Below are 18,109 nucleotides of genomic sequence, written 5' to 3' on the forward strand. Positions count from 1 at the left end.
GACCAAGGCCCCCAGCTGGTCCACCCCTGACTGACTCATCTAGCCACCATCCGTCCCAGTGCAACCAAATGAAATACTCCAAGCCAGAACCGGATAGCCGGGCCTTAAGGGATTCTGACCTACAGCAACGAGAAATAGCGCCAACTGCGAAAACAGTGTGGCAGCAGCGTCGGACGGAGGCCTTTATGTGACGTCATAAGCAGTGAGGGGAGTCGGCATCCCAGGACTGACAGACTGCCATCCTCTGACCTTTCTACCCGGTCCGACCCCGCCCACCCTTCCCTAGCACTCTGCTGGTCTCAGTCATCCACCTAAAACAGGCATGACTCACAGATGGGGTAGAAGGGGGTCATAATTCAGGATTTGGAACTGGATACGGTTATTGGATCCACTGAACCTTCCCTGCTGGCCGGCCTCTCCCTCGTTCCCTCCCTCTCGTCTCTCCCTTTGGGCCCAGAGGAACCCCCACTCCTCCCGTGAGCCTCAGCTCTCTGGCTCTGAGTCAGCAAGCCACTGTAACTGCCTTGGACCTTGTTGAGCCGGGGGTCTCCTGGGTCGGCTCTTTGGCTACTGCTGCTGGATCCGGCCACGCTTGCCTCCACTTCACACAATTCTGGTGTTAGAGCCCTGGTCTTGCTCCTGGATTCAGAAGATTCTCAGTCCCGGGACCTGGTGTCCACGCCTATGGGAGAATCCCTCTCCTGCTCGAGGGTCAGCTCATTTTAAGGCTAACAGGATGGCAAGCCATCAGTCCCCACCTGTGTTAGGCCAGGTTGACTAGAGAACTCCAGAGACACTCATGTATGTTTAAGAGAGAGCTTTCCATCAGAGAGTAGCTGTACATTAAGAAAACATCTCAGCCCAGGCCAGATCAAGTCCTTGTGTCCAACACTAGGCCACAAATCCCTCTTCAGACTCAGGAAGCACTCGCAATGATGCAAAATGCAGGGAGATCACAGGCCGGAGGATGCTGAGTCTCGTGGCTCTATTGGCAGTGGGAGCATCTCCAGGGCTCTCAGGTCTCAGTGTGGCTCTATTGGCAGTGGGAGCATCTCCAGGGCTCTCAGGTCTCAGTGTGGCTCCATGTGGCTTGTCAACAAGAGGGTGAAAGAAGAGAGCGCCCCACCCCCAGTGGGCCATTTGTCTCCCCCTCCAAGTTGAGACCTGATTGATAGGCTAAATTCTGCCCACATGGTCCTACGGAGCCACGTTGGCACTCACACCAAATTAGGATTCCCTGGGCCTTACTTGCATGGTCCTGTCCCCTTCCTCATGCCGAGACCCTTTCAGATCCTCATGTGTGGTGACCCCCCCCCCCAACCATAACTTTATTTTCGTTGCTACTTCATAACTAATTTTGTTACTGTTCTGAATCGGGCAACCCCTGTGAAAGGGTCATTCAACCCCCCACTGGGGTCTCGACCCACAGGTTGAGAACCGCTGCTGTAGGGTTTCATGCACCTCATTTGCATTGTTGGCAAGTTGTCCAATCCCCTCCCCAGAGCCACAAACACTGTATTGGCATAGTCCTGTCCTTGCTGCAGTTACCAACACCATGATGGGAAAAGGCCAGAAACCAATTTTTTAAAAGAAGGAAGCAAATGCTGGAGAGGGTGCGGGCAGATCGGGCCCCTCACATGGTAAATCGGACAGCCATTGTGGAATGTGACAGACCACACACAGCCTCCACCGCTTCGGACTAGAAAGTCCGTATGGCCCAGCAGTCCCTCTGCTTGATACAGAGCCTAAGGAAGCCACACAACACACGTGCCCATGTTCATGGCAGCGCGGCTCCATCTGGGAAGAAACTGGAAATAGCCCAGATGCCACCGGTAAGGAAAACGGTTGAGGCAACTTTGGTGCATGCACAGTGGAATACTCAGAACTCACTGCCGTCCGGTCAGTGCCAACTGCCCCTCTTTGAGGGCGTGGAGAGTCCCCGTCTCTCTCCCCGAGGAGCGGCTGGTGATTTTCGACTGCTGGCCTCTCAGCAGCCCCAAGCCCCCTTCACGGAACACATGCATCACCAAAAAGCAAAAAGGACGTCAAAGCCACAATGCACCCCTGACGTGGATCTGGAGAACACACATGCAGAATGAAGTTAGCCTATCCATCACAACAGGACAGACACTGTATGAGACCACTGTCCTGTAAGGACCTGCTTACAGAAGGGGACAGCCTTCGGGAGTTCCCAAGAGGGGGAGCACACAGAGAAGAGCCAGGGGGGGCGGGGCTAGAGAGCTGGCTGGTGTTGACTTGGGTGAAAGGGAGGGTGGAGGCCACTAGAAGGAGAAGGGAAATCAGAGGTGGGGGTGGACGGGTGGTAATGAGGGATTTGAACTGTTGAATGCAGAGTTGATCTAATATATAACACACCCCCCATTCAATTCACAGTGGGGGGGGCTGTATAAAAGTGGTCTGCATGGTAAAAACAATGAGAGTAAATGGTTTTAAGCCACAAAGTCATGGGGCCATGGGGGGTGCAGTAACTAAGAGGAACATGACAAGGTCACTTAAAGGACAGAGGGTCCCTGACAAGAGGCTGAAGGCTCCTGAGAGCACTGCTGAAGGGCGCTGGGACACCTGTAGGGTGGACTGCCTTGCACAGACGCTGTTTTTGGCAGGCACAGCATCAGAAATGTGCCTCTGCCATGTCATCACTTAGAGAAAAGCCCGTGGGAACGCCCCCCACCCCAGCGCAGCTGTGACTCCTGACTGGAAGGCTGGACGCATCTCCAAACTGCTGACGGCCACTGGAAGAATGGCCTCACCAATGTTTAATTTCACAGACCCGAATTCTCAAGTGGAAAGCTCATCCCATGGCCTCCCAAGGCCCTCCTGCAACCAGACAAGTAATTCTTTTCTTCCACAGCCTGAATATTTGTGGCATGTCCAAATTCCAGCTCGGGTCTCTCCCACACCTGACTCCGCTCCTGGGGCCCCACTTCATAGGTGGCCCAAGGGCCCCAGCCCTCCAACCCCGCCCCCCACCAACCCATCCCCTGCCTACTCTGCTTACTCATTTTCCCTAAGAATCTTTTAGACCCAACCAGACCTAGCAGCCCTGGTGGCCAGCTCCTCCCTGATCTCCATTTTCCCACTGAGCACCACCCTCACCACGAGCTGCTTCTGAACATGCCCTGATCTGGAGGAGCGATGGGTTGGGGTGGGCTGTCAACCACAGGGTCAGCAGTTTAAAACCACCAGCCCCTATTTGAGAGAAAGATGAGGCTTTCTCTTCCCATGAAAAGTGAACCGTCCCAGAAATCCACAGGGGCCCCTATAGGCTCGCTATGAGTCAGACTTGCCTTGACGGCAGTGAGTTCAAAGTCCTCTGAACCCAGGAGGGGAAGGAGAAGGTGGGGGGAGAAAGAGGAAAGCTATCATAAGGATCGACATATAGCCCCTTCGCAGGGGAATGGACAACAGACGTGTGGGTGAAGGGAGACAGCAGTTGGTGTGAGACATGAAAAATTATCAAGGGTTCATGAGGGCGGAAGAGTGGGGGACGGGGTGAGTTAATATTCAAGGGCTGAAGTAGAAAATGTTTTGAAAATAATGGCAACTTATGTACAAATGTGCTTGACACGATGGATAGATGGATTGTAATACGAACTGAACGAGCCCCCAATAAAATGATTTTTTAAAAGAACCAACTAATAAGAAAAATGAAGGGGAAAAAATCCTCTGAGCTTGGCAACTCCGTAGCCCTATCTTTCTAAACCATGCCTGTTGCTCTCCTCTCTGCTGGGGCTTCAGGGCTGGTGTTGCGGGGAATGGCCCACCTTTTCCTCCAAGGCACCTCCGCGGCCTCTCCTACCATCCATCCACCTTTCAGCGGGAGCTGGGACGCCTGCTAAACCTGAGCTTGAACCCAGCAAGCTCCCAGGCCTGCAAAGGTGGGCTGGAGGGCGTCCCTCTCCCACCCCAACGCCTCACCTGGCTGCTCTCCTTCCTCCCTCCTCATCCTCTAGGAAAAGAAGGCCCCTCCCTAACAGAGTCCCCAAACTGTTGGTGAAGCCTATCTCTGTGGCAACCAGGAAGGCTGGTTGATAATTCACTGGGAGTGGGAAGTGCTGGGGAGAAGTACTAGCTTGTTTGCTGAATAAATGGAGGCTTGGAGACATTCCACCTGTTGGCTGAGAGATAAGTTTCAGAAGAACGTTCCAGAAGCAAGACCTGAGGGCTTCAAGAAGTTCCTGGGAAAATGGGGTTACAAGAGAGAGTCCACACACCACCACCACCCCCAACATGGGGAGGGGAGGAGTTCCTGACTCTCAGGGCAAGTGTGAGTGAAAACATGGAGGGGAGATGCACCCCTGCAGGCTCCTTCCAACAGCCCCATAGGGCGGCGGTTCTCAACCTGAGTCTCCACCCCTTTGGGGGTCGAACGACCCTTTCACGGGTCATCTAAGGCCATTGGAAAACACATTTCCGATGGTCTCAGGAACCAGGACGCCGCTCCTCTATGGTCTCCAGGCGGGTCCGCTCACATGCGAGGACCCAGTGTGAAGACTTAACCATGCTACACCATGCTTCAAGACAGAAGTTCACTGATTTGTCATTAGAAATATTTCACAATATGTAATTACATTGTTTTTGTAACAATGAAAATACATCCTGCCTATCAGATATTTACATGATGATTCATAACAGTAACAAAATGACAGTTATGAAGTAACAAATAATTTTACAGTTGGTCACCACCACATGAGGAATTATATGAAAGGGTCGCAGCATTAGGTTGAGAACCGCTGCCATAGAGTTTCCTAGGCTAAGTCCTCACAGGAGCAGACAGCCTCAGCTTTATCCCGTGGAACAGCTGGTGGATTTGAACTGTCGAACTTGGGGTTAGCAGCCCAACCCTTGACCCTACTACCCCGTCAGGATTCCTCATCGCTACTCCTGGTTGTTCTTAGCACTTTGGTAGAGATTTGTTCCATGATAACACACGCTGGCCGTCGAGACGATGGGGAGCGCCCTCTCCTACCCAGAACTGCAGGCGGCTGTGTTTTGAGTTTTGTTTTCGATAAAGTCATTTATGGGCAAGATGACGGCATGGGCTTACACTCCTTTTCTGAGCAGTTTGTCTTCCAGAAGTCGTTAGAGTTGCAAAGAGCCAGGGAATCGGCATGTTCCCTTCAGCATGTTTTGGGGGAGCATGATGGTGCCACACGACAAAGAAATACCCTGTGCCTTCTGAGGAGCGTCAGCGAGAAACCGAGCAGCCTTCTCAAGTTGCCCTGTGGGTGTGCGGCTGGTCATGAGGTCGGGGAGAGCTCAGTAAGGGCTGTGGCTGGGTGACACTGGGTCCGTGGCGACTCAGTGGCCGTGCGCACAGCAGAAGGAACACTGCCCCGTCCTGTGCCATCCTCACCATTTTCCTTCTGTTCCAACCGATTGATTCAGCCGCTGTGTCGATCCGTTTCATTGTTTTCGCTGCCCTGCAGCTTCACCAAGCACAACGTCCTTCTCCAAGGCTTGACCTCTCCTGACGATGGGTCCAAAACGGGAGACGAAAACTCACCGTCCCTGCCTCCAAGGTGCACCTTGCCTGTACTACTTCCAAGATAGATTTGTTTCTTCTTGAGCAGTTCTAGAATCTGGTGTCAACTTGAGACTCTTAAAGGTGAAGAGGGGGTGGAGTTTGGCCTGTCAATCAGGTCACAGCTTGATGACCTCATTTGGCGGTGCTATGGAGATGAATAACTCACTGGAGGCGGGACACACACACGTCCTGCAAGACATTCCTGTTGACAAGCCACATGGTGACACACTGGCAAAGCCAGAGCCCTGGAGCTGGGAGAGCCACGTGGAGACCCACGCCAGCGCTGAGATGCTTCCACCACCACTGGACCCACAACTTTCCACCCACTGGCCTGTGAGCTTCCTGCATTCAGCGTCATTGCATGGCTGCCGGAGTCTAAAGAGGAATTTATTGGCTGGTATCAACATATGGGGTAATATCGGACTTAGGGACTTGATCTGGACTGGGATGTTTCCTAAGTACATTTGCTCTTTGTTATAAAGTTCGCTCTGACACACATTTGAGTATCTGGATTTGTTTCTCTAGGCAACCCAGACTAACACGCCATGGACTATGGATATTCTTCCTCAGAACCGTACACTGAACGCAGCCATTCTTCTTCAGTCTCCCTTAGTCAGTGTCCAACTGTGACACGCATACGAGGTGACTGGAAATACCACTGCTTGGGCCGCCTGGTGCACCTCAGTCCCCAAAGTGACCTCCTCTCCTTTCAGCACTGTAAGGAGGTCCTGTGCAGCAGATTCACCCAAAGCAGTGTACTGTCTGCTCTCCTGACTCCTGCTTCAAAGAGCAGTATTGGCGCCTGGATCTAAGGCTGACACACTCCATGACAGCTTCAACCCTTTCTCCATTTATCATATTACCTGTTGGTCCAGTTGTGAGGATTTTGATTTTCCTGATACTGAGTTGTAATCCACACTGACAGCTTCAATCCTGGCTCTTCATCAGCAAGGGCTTTGAGTCCTCACTTTGAGCAAGCAAGGTCGAGTCATCTGAATATCATAGGTTGTTTACAAACCTCCCTCCAATCCTGATACCACTTTCTTCTTCCTAGAATCCACCTTCTCATGGATCAAAACAAAAAACTCATTGCCTTCGAGGCAACTGAGACTCCTCGCGACCCTAGAGGCCAGCGTAGAATGCCCCTGGGGGTTCCCGAGACACTAACTTTTTTTTTTTTAACTGTAAGACGTTACCTTTTTAGGGGAGTAGAGAACCTCATCTTGCTTTTGCAGAGGGGCTGGCCTTGTGGTTAGCAGCTCAACATACAACCTACTCTCCACCACGGGCTCGTCAACGCTAACTGTATTGTATGTAGTTGTATTAGGCCAGGCTGACTATACGAACAAATTCAGTGACACTCATCGATGTGTAAGTGCCCCGTCCCGCGGGACGTTCACCGTGGGTCCTGGAGGAGAGAGTGGGAATTGGGGGATACAAGAGGCACGGAGAATGAGGACAAGACAATATCCTGATCAAGTTCTGTTTTAATGAACAAAGAGTCACAGCTTATAAGAGCCAGCCAAGGAGGGGAGCCTCAGCCGCACATGCAGATTAGGCTACCTTGGCAACAGGCCAATCAGGGAGTTCAGGGGAGCGTGCCCTGCCCATAAGTCAGTAAGGGCTTACAGTCTTCAATTAGGTACTCAGAGGAGTGGCATGTACATGCAAATCAAGCATAGGGGAGGACGATCTTTTGCCCAATCAAGGGGATGCAGGACACAGTGCTTATCTAAAGAGCATCACCCCTTGTTTGCTCAAGCTTTACAGCTGCAGTGCTCTGTCACGTAGGCTGGGGTAGAAGAATGCCCAGAGCTCAGGCTAATAAATTCCAAGTAGTGGCCAGGCCTCATGGCTCCAAGCAAGTCCTAATAAATTCCAAGTAATGGCCAGGCCTCATGGCTCCAGACATGTAAGAAAGAGCTTTGTATCAAGGGAACATCCCAGCCCAGACCAACTCAAGTCATAAGTCTGCTACTAGTCCCCGAGTCCCTCTTCAGACTCACGCAACCACATGCAATGATGCCGAATGCAGGAAGGTTACAGGCTGGTGGGGGCAAAGTCATGTGGATCCACCGGCAGTGGCACTGGCCACAATCATGGTCAGCCAGCAGGAAGGTGAAGGCAAAGAGAGAAGATATTCTAGGGTCCCCCTTATGAGAAGGCCGCCCCCACACGGAGGCACCATCTGACTGTGTCCTAATAGACAGACTAAACTCCACCCCCTACATTTTTATATGTCTTCAAGTTGACATGAAATTATGTAACTACCACAGTTGTTCTTAGGTACTGTTGAATTGGTTCCAACTGAAAATAAATAACATCTACAGGCATGTACATATGTAAATATATTTTTATATAATGATAGGGAAATAGATCTTTGCACTTATATGTTAAGAATTAAAGTAGCAGATGGATATTGGGCCTCAACTCAAGAACTCCCTCAACACAAGAACACTTTATTCTAATAATCTGGCAGTCTATGATGCTCACCTTCCAGACACGGTCGCTGAAGACAAATGGGTGCATAAGCAAATGTGGTGAAGAAAGCTGATGGTGCCTGTTACCAAAAGATATAACATCTGCAATTAAAAAAAAAGATACAACATCTGGGGTCTTAAAGGCCTGAAAAACAAGCGACCATCTAGGTGAGAAGCAACAAAGCCCACATGGAAGAAGCACACCCGCCTGTGTGATCATGAGGTGTCGATGGGACCAAGTATCAGACATCTAAGACCCAGAACAAAATCATACCAATGTGAATGGGAGGGGCGGAGCATGGAGTGGAGACCCAAAGCCTATCTGTAGACAGTTGGACATCCCCTTACAGAAGGGTCACAGGAAGAGATAAGCCAGTCGGTACAGTATCGCATCGATGAAACATACAACTTTCCTGTAGTTCTTTAATGCTTCCTCCCTCCCACTCTCATGACCTTGCAAATCAGGTTAGACCAGAACATGTACACAGCTGCAGGTAAGAGCTCGCAACACAAGGAACTCAGGACAGATCAAACCCCTCAGGGCTAACAATGAGAATAGAGATACCAGGAGGATAAGAGAAAGGTAGGGGGAGAAAGGAGGACTAGATCACAGGGATTAATATATAAATAACCCCCTCTCAGGGGGACGAACAACAGAAAAGTGGGTGATGGGTGACACAGTAAGATGTAAGATATGAAAATAATTATAACTTTTCAAGGGTTCGTGGGGGGGGGGTGAGCTGATATCAAGGGCTCAAAGAAAAAGAAAATGCTTTGAAAATAATGACCAAAAAAAGAGAATGATGGCAACATATGTACAAATATGCTTGACGCAATGGACGGGTGTATGGATGTATGGATTGTGGTAAGAGATGTAAGAACTACCAGTGAAACTATTTAATTCAAAAATATATATGACATCGTGATAAAGAGAAAAAGATTGAAGTTGTCAAGGATTTCATCTTGCTTGGATCCACAATCAATATCCATGGACGCAGCAGTCAGATCAAATGATGCCTTGCACTGGGTGAATCTGCTACATAAGAGCTCTTCAAAAATACTGAAAAGCAAGGATGTCACTTTAAGGTTCTTAAAGAGCCCTGATGGCATAGGGGTAACAAGTTGAGCTGAGATCCTCATGGTCAGCAGTTTGAAATCACCAGCCACTCTGTGGGAGAACAAGGCTTTCTACTCCTGTAAACGGGCCCAGCCTCAAAAACTCGCAGCCAGCTCTACCCTGTCCTGTAGGGTCAGGTCATCAGGAGTCAGCAGGGACTAGATGGCAGTGAGGTGAGTTGTTTGTTGTTGTTGTTGTTGTTTTACCCAAGCCATGATGTTTTCCATAGCCTCGTGTGCCCGTGAAAGTTGGCCAGGGAATAAAGAAGGCTGAAGAGGGATTCATGCATTTAAATTAGGGTGCTGGTGCATACTATTGGAGCATCGTAGACTTACAAGACAGACAGATCGTCTTGGAAGAAATGCAGCCGGAATGCTCTGGAAAGGCAAGGTTGGTTCGTTTCATCTACTTTGAACGTGTGGTCAGGGGAGACCAGTCCCTGGAAAAGGCCATCGTCCCTGGTCAAATGGAGGGGCAGCGACGAGGGGAGACTGCGACCTTGGGCTCAGCCAGAACAACAGTGGTGGGGGTGGCACAGGACCCGGCAGTGTTTTGTTCTCTTGTGCTACTGGGGTGCCCATGAGTCCGAACTGATGCCGTGACACCAAGCGACAGCACAACCAGCCGCGTAGGAGAGCTCGACCCTCCCCAGGCTTTGTTGTGTCCCAGGTGTCTCTCCTTGCGCACTTGCTGTCTATGTAAGGTGACGCCTTATTCTGAGAGCCTATCCCTTTTTTAAAAAAGGAGCAGGTTAAACGAGGAAATTGCAAAGGCTGCGGTAGGGAGGAATTCGATGCTAGGCCACTTGAAGATTACCAAGGGCCCAAGGAACCGAAGCTGCCAAGACGCTTTCCTCCAGCACCGACAAAGAAGCTTCCCTTAGACACAGCTATGAATCCAGAAGGCAAGCCTCCGAAGCTGTGAGAGAATAAATGCCCGTTTCTGGAAGCCGCCCACGTGTGGCTTTTCTGTTACAGTAGCACGAGGTCACCTAGCAGCGTCCGATCCCCCAGTCCAGGAGAGGCATTGACAAGCCGGACAGCTCAACACAAGGGGGAGAGAGCGAATCGACAGCATGGGCTCTGTCTCAGACATGGGACAAGCATGCCGCCCTTCCCTCGACCTCAGTTCCTACACCTGCTAGATGACGGGTGAGTGACTTCGACCTACAGGCACTCCAAGGACAGGTTACAAGGCCTGAGTTAGTACAACCTGTAGTGATGAACCAACCCCTATATAGTGTAGCCTGAATATTCAGCATACGGAGGGCCTTCATGACCGACACACATTCATTTGCAACGTGCATTATATGTCCTCATTACGGGAGGAAGGACGGAGGAGGGAGGATTTACTAATCTACCCCAAGGCAGAGGAAGAAACAGAATCGTAGCTGAAGGTGGTACCAGCAAGGAGACGACAGTAACAGGCGGTCTCAGCAGTGCGCTGTGTGAAGTCAGAATGTGCCCTTCGAGGAAGCCACATAGACTTGTTTTACATGGACTCTGCGTGTTAGGCCAGGGCGAATCGCGAAACGATTCCGATAACACTACCTGTGTACAAGAAAGTTCTCTCGAGAAGTAATTGTGTATCAAGAAAGCAGCCCAGCCCAGTCCCTCTCAAGTCCATAAGTCCCTCTCAAGTCCCTAAGTCCTTCTCAAGTCCATAAGTCCCTCTCAAGTCCATAAGTCCCTCTCAAGTCCATAAGTCCCTCTCATGTCCCTAAGTCCCTCTCAAGTCCATAAGTCCATCTCAAGTCCATAAGTCCCTCTCAAGTCCATAAGTCCCTCTCAAGTCCATAAGTCCCTGTCAAGTCCATAAGTCAATCTCAAGTCCCTAAGTCCCTCTCAAGTCCCTAAGTCCCTCTCAAGTCCATAAGTCCCTGTCAAGTCCCTAAGTCCCTCTCAAGTCCATAAGTCCCTCTCAAGTCCATAAGTCCAGCACTAGTCCATAAGTCCAGCACTAGTCCATAAGTCCCACTGCAGACTCACACAGCCACAAGCAGTGATGCAGAATGCAGGAAGATCACAGGCCAGTGGCCACTATGTCACGTGGCTCTGATGACGTGGAAAGAGTTTGGGGCCCGGCAGCTCTCAGGGTGGCCAGCAAGCAGGAAGGGAAAGGCAGAGAGAGGTGCAGGTTCCCGTGGGCTCTCACGATGGGAAGGCCAAGCCCCAAAGGAGGCGCCATCAGGCGGCCTGATTGGCAGGTCGGATAGCACGCAAGTGCTTTCCACATCAAGTTGACATAAATGTATTAACTAGCACACACGGGCTTCAGGGTGGACTTGGGAAACAACAACCAAACAATACGGATTCGCTCAAGTCGTAGGACGTCTTTGTTGATCACTATTATTACGTCAGTAAGAGAAGAGGTAAGGTCAGCTCCTGGGGGCTTGATAGGGAGTTTAAACGGTTGAATACAAAACTGATGATCACAATTTTGAAAATGTATAAAGTTAAACTTAACACAGTTTTTGTCCCAGTCTGGTGTTGACTACGTTTTAGGGAATCTGGGAGTGTCTTTGAAGTGTTCTTTTAAATTATGTTATTGGGGGCTCATACAACACCTATCACAATCCATCCATACATCAATTGTGTCAAGCACATTTGTACATTTGTTGCCCTCATCATTCTCAAAACATTTGCTCTCCCCTGGCATCAGGTCCTCATTTTTCCCCTCCCTCCCCACTCCCCCCTTCCTCATGAGCCCTTGATAATTTATAGATTATTATCTTGTCATATCTTACACTGTCTGACGTCTCCCTTCACCCACTTTTCTGTTGTCCGTCCCCCAGGGTGGAGGTCACATGTAGATCCCTGTAATGGGTTCCCCCTTTCCAACCCACTCTCCCTCTACTGTCCCGGTATCGCCACTCACACCCCTGGTCTGAGGGGATCATCCGTCCTGGATTCCCGGCATTTCCAGTGCCTGTCTGTACCATCCTCTGGTTTTTATGCATAGAAAAGTCCACACCATCCTAGACCATGATGTGAGAGACCAACCACTGTCTGCATCCAATTTACGTACACATTCAACGTGAGGATCCTACAGAGTGGAACTCACATTCTGAGGAATGCGGAGACGCTGTGTCCTTGTGGTGAGGTGCCATCACGTCCCTTCCAGGCCGCGGTGGCTCTGTGCACAGCAGCAGGACACACGGCTCACTGTGACAGGTGTGCCCACTGTTACAGCTACTGTGCCAGTCCATCTCGCGGAGGGAGTTGTCTTTTTTGGGGGGGTGGGGGGGGCTCCCTACTGAGCATGATGTCATTTTCCAGGGATTGATCTCTCCTGATAACATGACTGAAGCATGTGAGACAAGTCTCTCCATCCTTGCTTCTCAGCAGCCCTGTGGCTGAACCCCTCCTGAGACAGATGTGTTTGTCCTTACAACAGCTCATGATGAAGTAGGTCACCATTCTTCACCAACACCATGGTTTCAGGGCGCTTCCTCTGGGGTCTCCCTTGCTCTCTGGGCAGGTGTGACATATGAAAAGTTGGACACATCGTCCATAGCGTGGGTGAGACGCACTGTCGTCCTCCATATGACAGCCTCGCTCGGCAGCGTTGGGCAGCGGCCTTGGCCTGCACATCGTTTGGTTTCGTGACTGCTCTTCGTGAGTGTTGACGGTGGATCCGAGCAAGTTAAATTCTTTTTTTTTTTTTTAGTCATTTTATTGGGGCTCATACAACTCTTATCGCAATCCGTACATACATCAAGTGTGTAAAGCACATCTGTACATTCATTGCCCTCATCATTCTCAAAATTTGCTTTTCGCTTGGGTTCCTGGAATCAGCTCCTCATTTTCCTTTTTCCCTCCCCCTCCCTTCCTGCTCCCCCCTCCCTCATGAACCCTTAATAATTTATAAATTATTATTTTATCTTACACTGCCCAGCATCTCCCTTCACCCATTTTTCTGTTGCCCACTCCCCAGAGAGGAGGTTACGTGTAGATCCCCGAGATCGGTTCCCCCTTTCTACGCCCCCTTCCCTCCCAGTATCACCACTCTCACTGCTGGTCCTGAGGGATTCATCTGTCCTGGATTCCCTGTGTTTCCAGTCCCCATCTCTACCGCTGTGCATCCTCTGGTCTAACCAGGTCCGCAAGGTAGAATTGGGACCATGAGAGTTGGGGGAGGAAGCGTTTAAGAACTAGAGGAAGGTTGTGAGTTTCATTATTGCTACACTGAACCCTGAGTGACTCATCTCCTCCCCACTACACCTCGCAAGTTAAATTCTTGATAGCATGACGTTGGTCCCTTGGTGATTGTCTTCCTTCTTCTTCGCATTCAGTTCTATGTCATATTGAAGGCTGTGACCATCGGTCACCGAATGCTTCACGTCCTCATTTTCAGCAAGCCAGGTGGTCAGCTGCATCGTGCAAGCTGTTAATACACTTCCTTCCACCCTCGTGTCCTGTGTGACTTCACAGAGTCCAGCTTCTGAGACTGTTTGCTCACCACCGAGATGAAGTACGGATGGCGAGAGGATATGACGCTGACACGCACCTTTCCTGGTTTGGAACCACGCACCTGTCCCTCGTTCTGGTCTCACAGCTGCCTTTGGGCACACAGACTGAGACAGACATTGACTGCTTTAAAGACTCATACTAAACCAAAGTGCATTCTGTGAAAATAAATATATTAAGTCATAAAAACAGAGATATTGGCATAGATAGATATATATTTATATGGCGTACATTGAGGGAGTGGATGGACTTTGGGCCTCTGCTCAAGCCCTCCCTCAATGCAGGAACACTTTGTTCTAACAACCTGGCATTCTGTGATGCTTACCCTCCTGGCACAATCGCCGAAGACAAAATGGGTACACAAGCAAATGTGGTGAAGAAAGCTGATGGTGCCCAGCTACCAAAAGACATAGCATCCGGGGTCTTAAAGACTTGAAGTTAAACAAGCGGCCATCAAGCAGAGACACAACAAGCCCACCTGGAAGAAGCACACCAACCTGTGTGATCAGGAGGTGTCGTTCAGATCAGGTATCGGAAGACCCAAAACAAAAAATATATTGTTGAGAAACCCATCTGTAGACAATGCAACATCCCCTCACACAGAAGGGCCACAAGGAAAGGATGAGTCAAGCAGGGTGAAGTACAGCACTGATGAAGCACACGATATTCCTTGAGGCTTCCTCCTCCCCCACTATCATGACCCCAATCCTGCCTCTCACTGCGGGCTAGGCAGGAGCACGGACACAGATACAGATAAGAGCTCAGGACACACAGATTCCAGGTCAGATAAACCCCCCAGGAACGGAAATGGGAGTAGTGACATCAGGAGGGGAGGGGGAAGGTGGGGAGAGGAGAAACTGCTGGGGAAGGGAGACAGTGGTCGGTGTAAGATATGAAAATAGTAATAATTTCTAATTTGTCAAGAGGTCATGAGGGTGGGAGGGGGGAGGGAAGGTAAAAAGCTGATAAGGGCTCAAGTAGAATGTAAGTGACGGCAACATATGTACAAATATGCCTGATGCAATTGATGTATGGATTGTTGTAAGAGCTGTAAGAGCCCCCAATAAAATGATCTTTAAAAACAAACAAGTGGGGAAAGGAAAACAAAAGGATGAATACAAGGAAGAAAAGGGTAGTGGGGTCATGGGGCATTAATCCACCCAAGGGGAGGGTATTGTTTATATCTCCACAGGGAAAGTGGGACCAGACTTCAACCCAGTGTCGCAAGGTGTGAATGCAATATCCCGGCGTGGAGGAGGGAACCGGTGGAGAGGTCTGGGAGGCTGGCCCCAGCACCATAAATTAAGTGGATTCCTGCCCCTCCCCCGAAAAGAATTTGTTCCAAAGGACGACATTGACGCTGCAGCTATGGGAGATGGACATATTTGATCAGAGCACACGGGAGCAGATGAAGGGGCAGGAGGAGAGAGTGGAGCACAGCCTGGCCCACCAGGCCGTGATGATGATGTTCCTGAGTAGAGCAGCCAGTCCACAGAGAGGACAACATGGCTGGCCCCACTATGAGACATGATGCCCCTCAGTGACTAAGGGTGATACAGGGGACAGCACCGGAGACACAGTGTGGGAATTGCACCTGACCTGATCCCACCACACCGAGGCAAATCACTGGGGGAGTGCAGCAGAACAGCAAGGGAATGGAGTGGCAAGGTCCCCAGGGAATGCTGAAAGTGGACTTTGGGGCCAGGGCGTGGTGCCCCAACAGACTGGACTGGAAAACGCTCCTAAGGGCCAGCAAACGATCCCTGAACTAACTACAAGCTTTTCTCTTGTGGAAAAAAAAAATATTCGCACTGTGTTTTACACAAAATGGAATACAGTAAAATTACGATTGGATGAACATCTGGATCATCAGAGGGGAGTTTTTTAAACGGGGTGCCCTTTGAGAATCTCATGAAATCTGGGGACGCTCTTCCCAGAAAAATGCTCATGTGCATACAAGTTTTCATTTGGTTTGGGCAGGCGGGACGGAGAGCGCATTAAAATGGTAAAAATCTCCCTCCCCATACTATGGCCCTTAGACACCTTACTAACCGGGAGGTCAACTCAGTCTCCCTGTGGCTCAGCTTTCAGCCAAACAATAGGCAGGCCTATTAGGTGAACCGCAACACCGGAGAGGCAAACCCTCCTGACCACAACCAACCACAAGCGATCGGATGGACAGGAGAGGAACAGAAAGACGGCAAAATGGAAACAGTAAAGACCGGGAGGAAGTGGGGAGAGCGTTGCTGCATTGCTGGTATTGCAGGCAATCGCCACACAACGCGTTGGCACCGTGGAATGGGAAACCAATGCGCTCTGCACGTTTTCACTCAGGTCACATCAGCAACTTTAAAAAGAAATAAAATGATGTGTTAGTCTGGGAGACTAGAGAAACAAATTCATAGGCACTCTTAGGTGTAAAAGAAAGAGCTTTATAGAAATATAGAAAGAGTAATTCTACGTTAAGTAAACATCCCCCCACCAAAAAAAAAAGAAAAGAAAACATCCCAGCCCAGTTCAGATCAAGTTCACTTACGTTCAATGTCAGCCCCTGTGTCCGGTACCACTCTATAAAGTCCCCTTCAGACTCATGAAACACCTGCAATGATGCCAAATGCAGGGAGATCACAGGCCAGTGGGTGGGAAGGTCTGTGGATCCAGTGGCGGTGGAAGCATCTCAGCGGTGACAGGGCTGTCCACGTGGCTCCTCCAGCTCAGGGCACTAGTGTAGCTCCATATGTGTTCTCAGCTACCATGTCTCACAGGGAGTGAGCAGAGAGAGAGAGAGAGAGTGTAAAACTCCCACTTCCAAGGAGGAATGCAGGAGTTCCCAGAATCCTCAGGAGGAGGCCATGCCCACACAGAGCCCTCATTGGCTATGATCTGATGGACAGACTAGACTCCACCCCTTCACTCGGAATCCTCAAACTGACACCACATTATGTAACTACCACAAATGCCTAGCCCCCTAATGTTGCCAATGCTTCTGGAATAAACTGTAAGGAAAACTCCACTGTCCAAGATTTACCAAGAAAGACCCAGAACAAAAAACTACATTGATGTGAATGGGGGGCGGGCCAGGAGTGGAGACCCAAAGCCCATGTGTAGACAATTGGACATCCCCTTACAGAAGGGTCACAAGGAGGAGACAAGCCAGTCAGGGTGCAGTGTAGCACAGAGGAAACATACAACTTTCCTCGAGGTCTTTAATGCCCACCCCAACTATGACCCCAAGTCTATCTTACAAATCCGGCTAGACCCAGAGCATGGACACTGGTGAAGATAAGAGCTGGAAACACAGGGAACCCAGGACAGATAAACCCCTCAGGACCAATAATGAGAGTAGGGATGTCAGGAGGGGAAGAGGAAGGTGGGGGGAGAAAGAGGGAACCAATCACAATCATCAACATATAACCCCCATCCCTGGGGGCGGGTGGTGGTGGTGGAAACAAACAACAGAAAAGTGGGTGAAGGGAGACAGCAGTCGGTGTAAGACATGAAAAAAATAATAATCTATAAATTATCAAGGGTTCGTGAGGTTGGGCGGGTAGAGGAGGGAGGGCAAAAAATGAGGAGCTGATACCCAAGGCTCAAGTAGAAAGAAAATATTTTGAGAATGAGGATGGCAACCTACGCACAAAAGTGCTTGATACAATGGATGTATGTTTGGGTTGTGATAGGAGCTGTACGAGCCCCCAATACAAGGATTTTTAAAAAGAAAGTACTAAAAAATTAAATAAAATAAAGAAAGTACTGCCTACACACCTTGCTTGCTGGTTCGTTCATTCACCGTTTACTGAGCTCCTCCGGGTGCTGGCGGGGTGGGGGGAGGTGGCGCCATGAACAAGACCTGCTCTCAGGCAGGTCCCACTGTTGGGACAGGAAGAGACAGCAAAGGTCACAGTCCTGTGCTGATGCCCTGGAGACAAGTGGGGTGAGCCCGCCGTTGGCAGCTGTGTCCATCCCTCTAGTTGAGGGGCTCCCCTCTCCTCTGCTCCTCCACTTCCCCAAGAACGACATTCCTCTCCAGGGACCGGTCTCTCCTGACAACGTGTCAACAGGACGCGAGACCCTGTCTCTTCATCCTCGTGTCCAAGGCTCCTCCTGGCTGTACTTCCTTCAAGACAGACTTGTTTGTTCTCTTGGCAGCCCGTGGGACAGTCCAGCTCCTTCCATCTTCTTCGCCGGCACAGTAGTTTGACTGCGTCGATCGTCGGTCGGCGTATGTCCAACTTTCACACGTATAGGAGGTGACTGAAAGTACCATGGCCCGAGGCAGGCACGCCTTATTCCTCAGAGTAAAAAACATTACTTTTCAACAATTTTTAAATTAATTTTTAAATTGTTTAATTTTTTTTAATTTGTTTTTTTTTTTACTTTTCAACACTTTAAAGACGTCTTTTTCCCCCTTTAAACCCTTTTATTGGCACATGATTCACAGATCATACGATTCAATAGTGGAATCACACGAAAGAGGACTTGTGCAGCAGATTGG

This window comes from Tenrec ecaudatus, chromosome 1 (assembly GCF_050624435.1).
Source record: "Tenrec ecaudatus isolate mTenEca1 chromosome 1, mTenEca1.hap1, whole genome shotgun sequence".
Taxonomy (NCBI): Eukaryota; Metazoa; Chordata; class Mammalia; order Afrosoricida; family Tenrecidae; genus Tenrec; species Tenrec ecaudatus.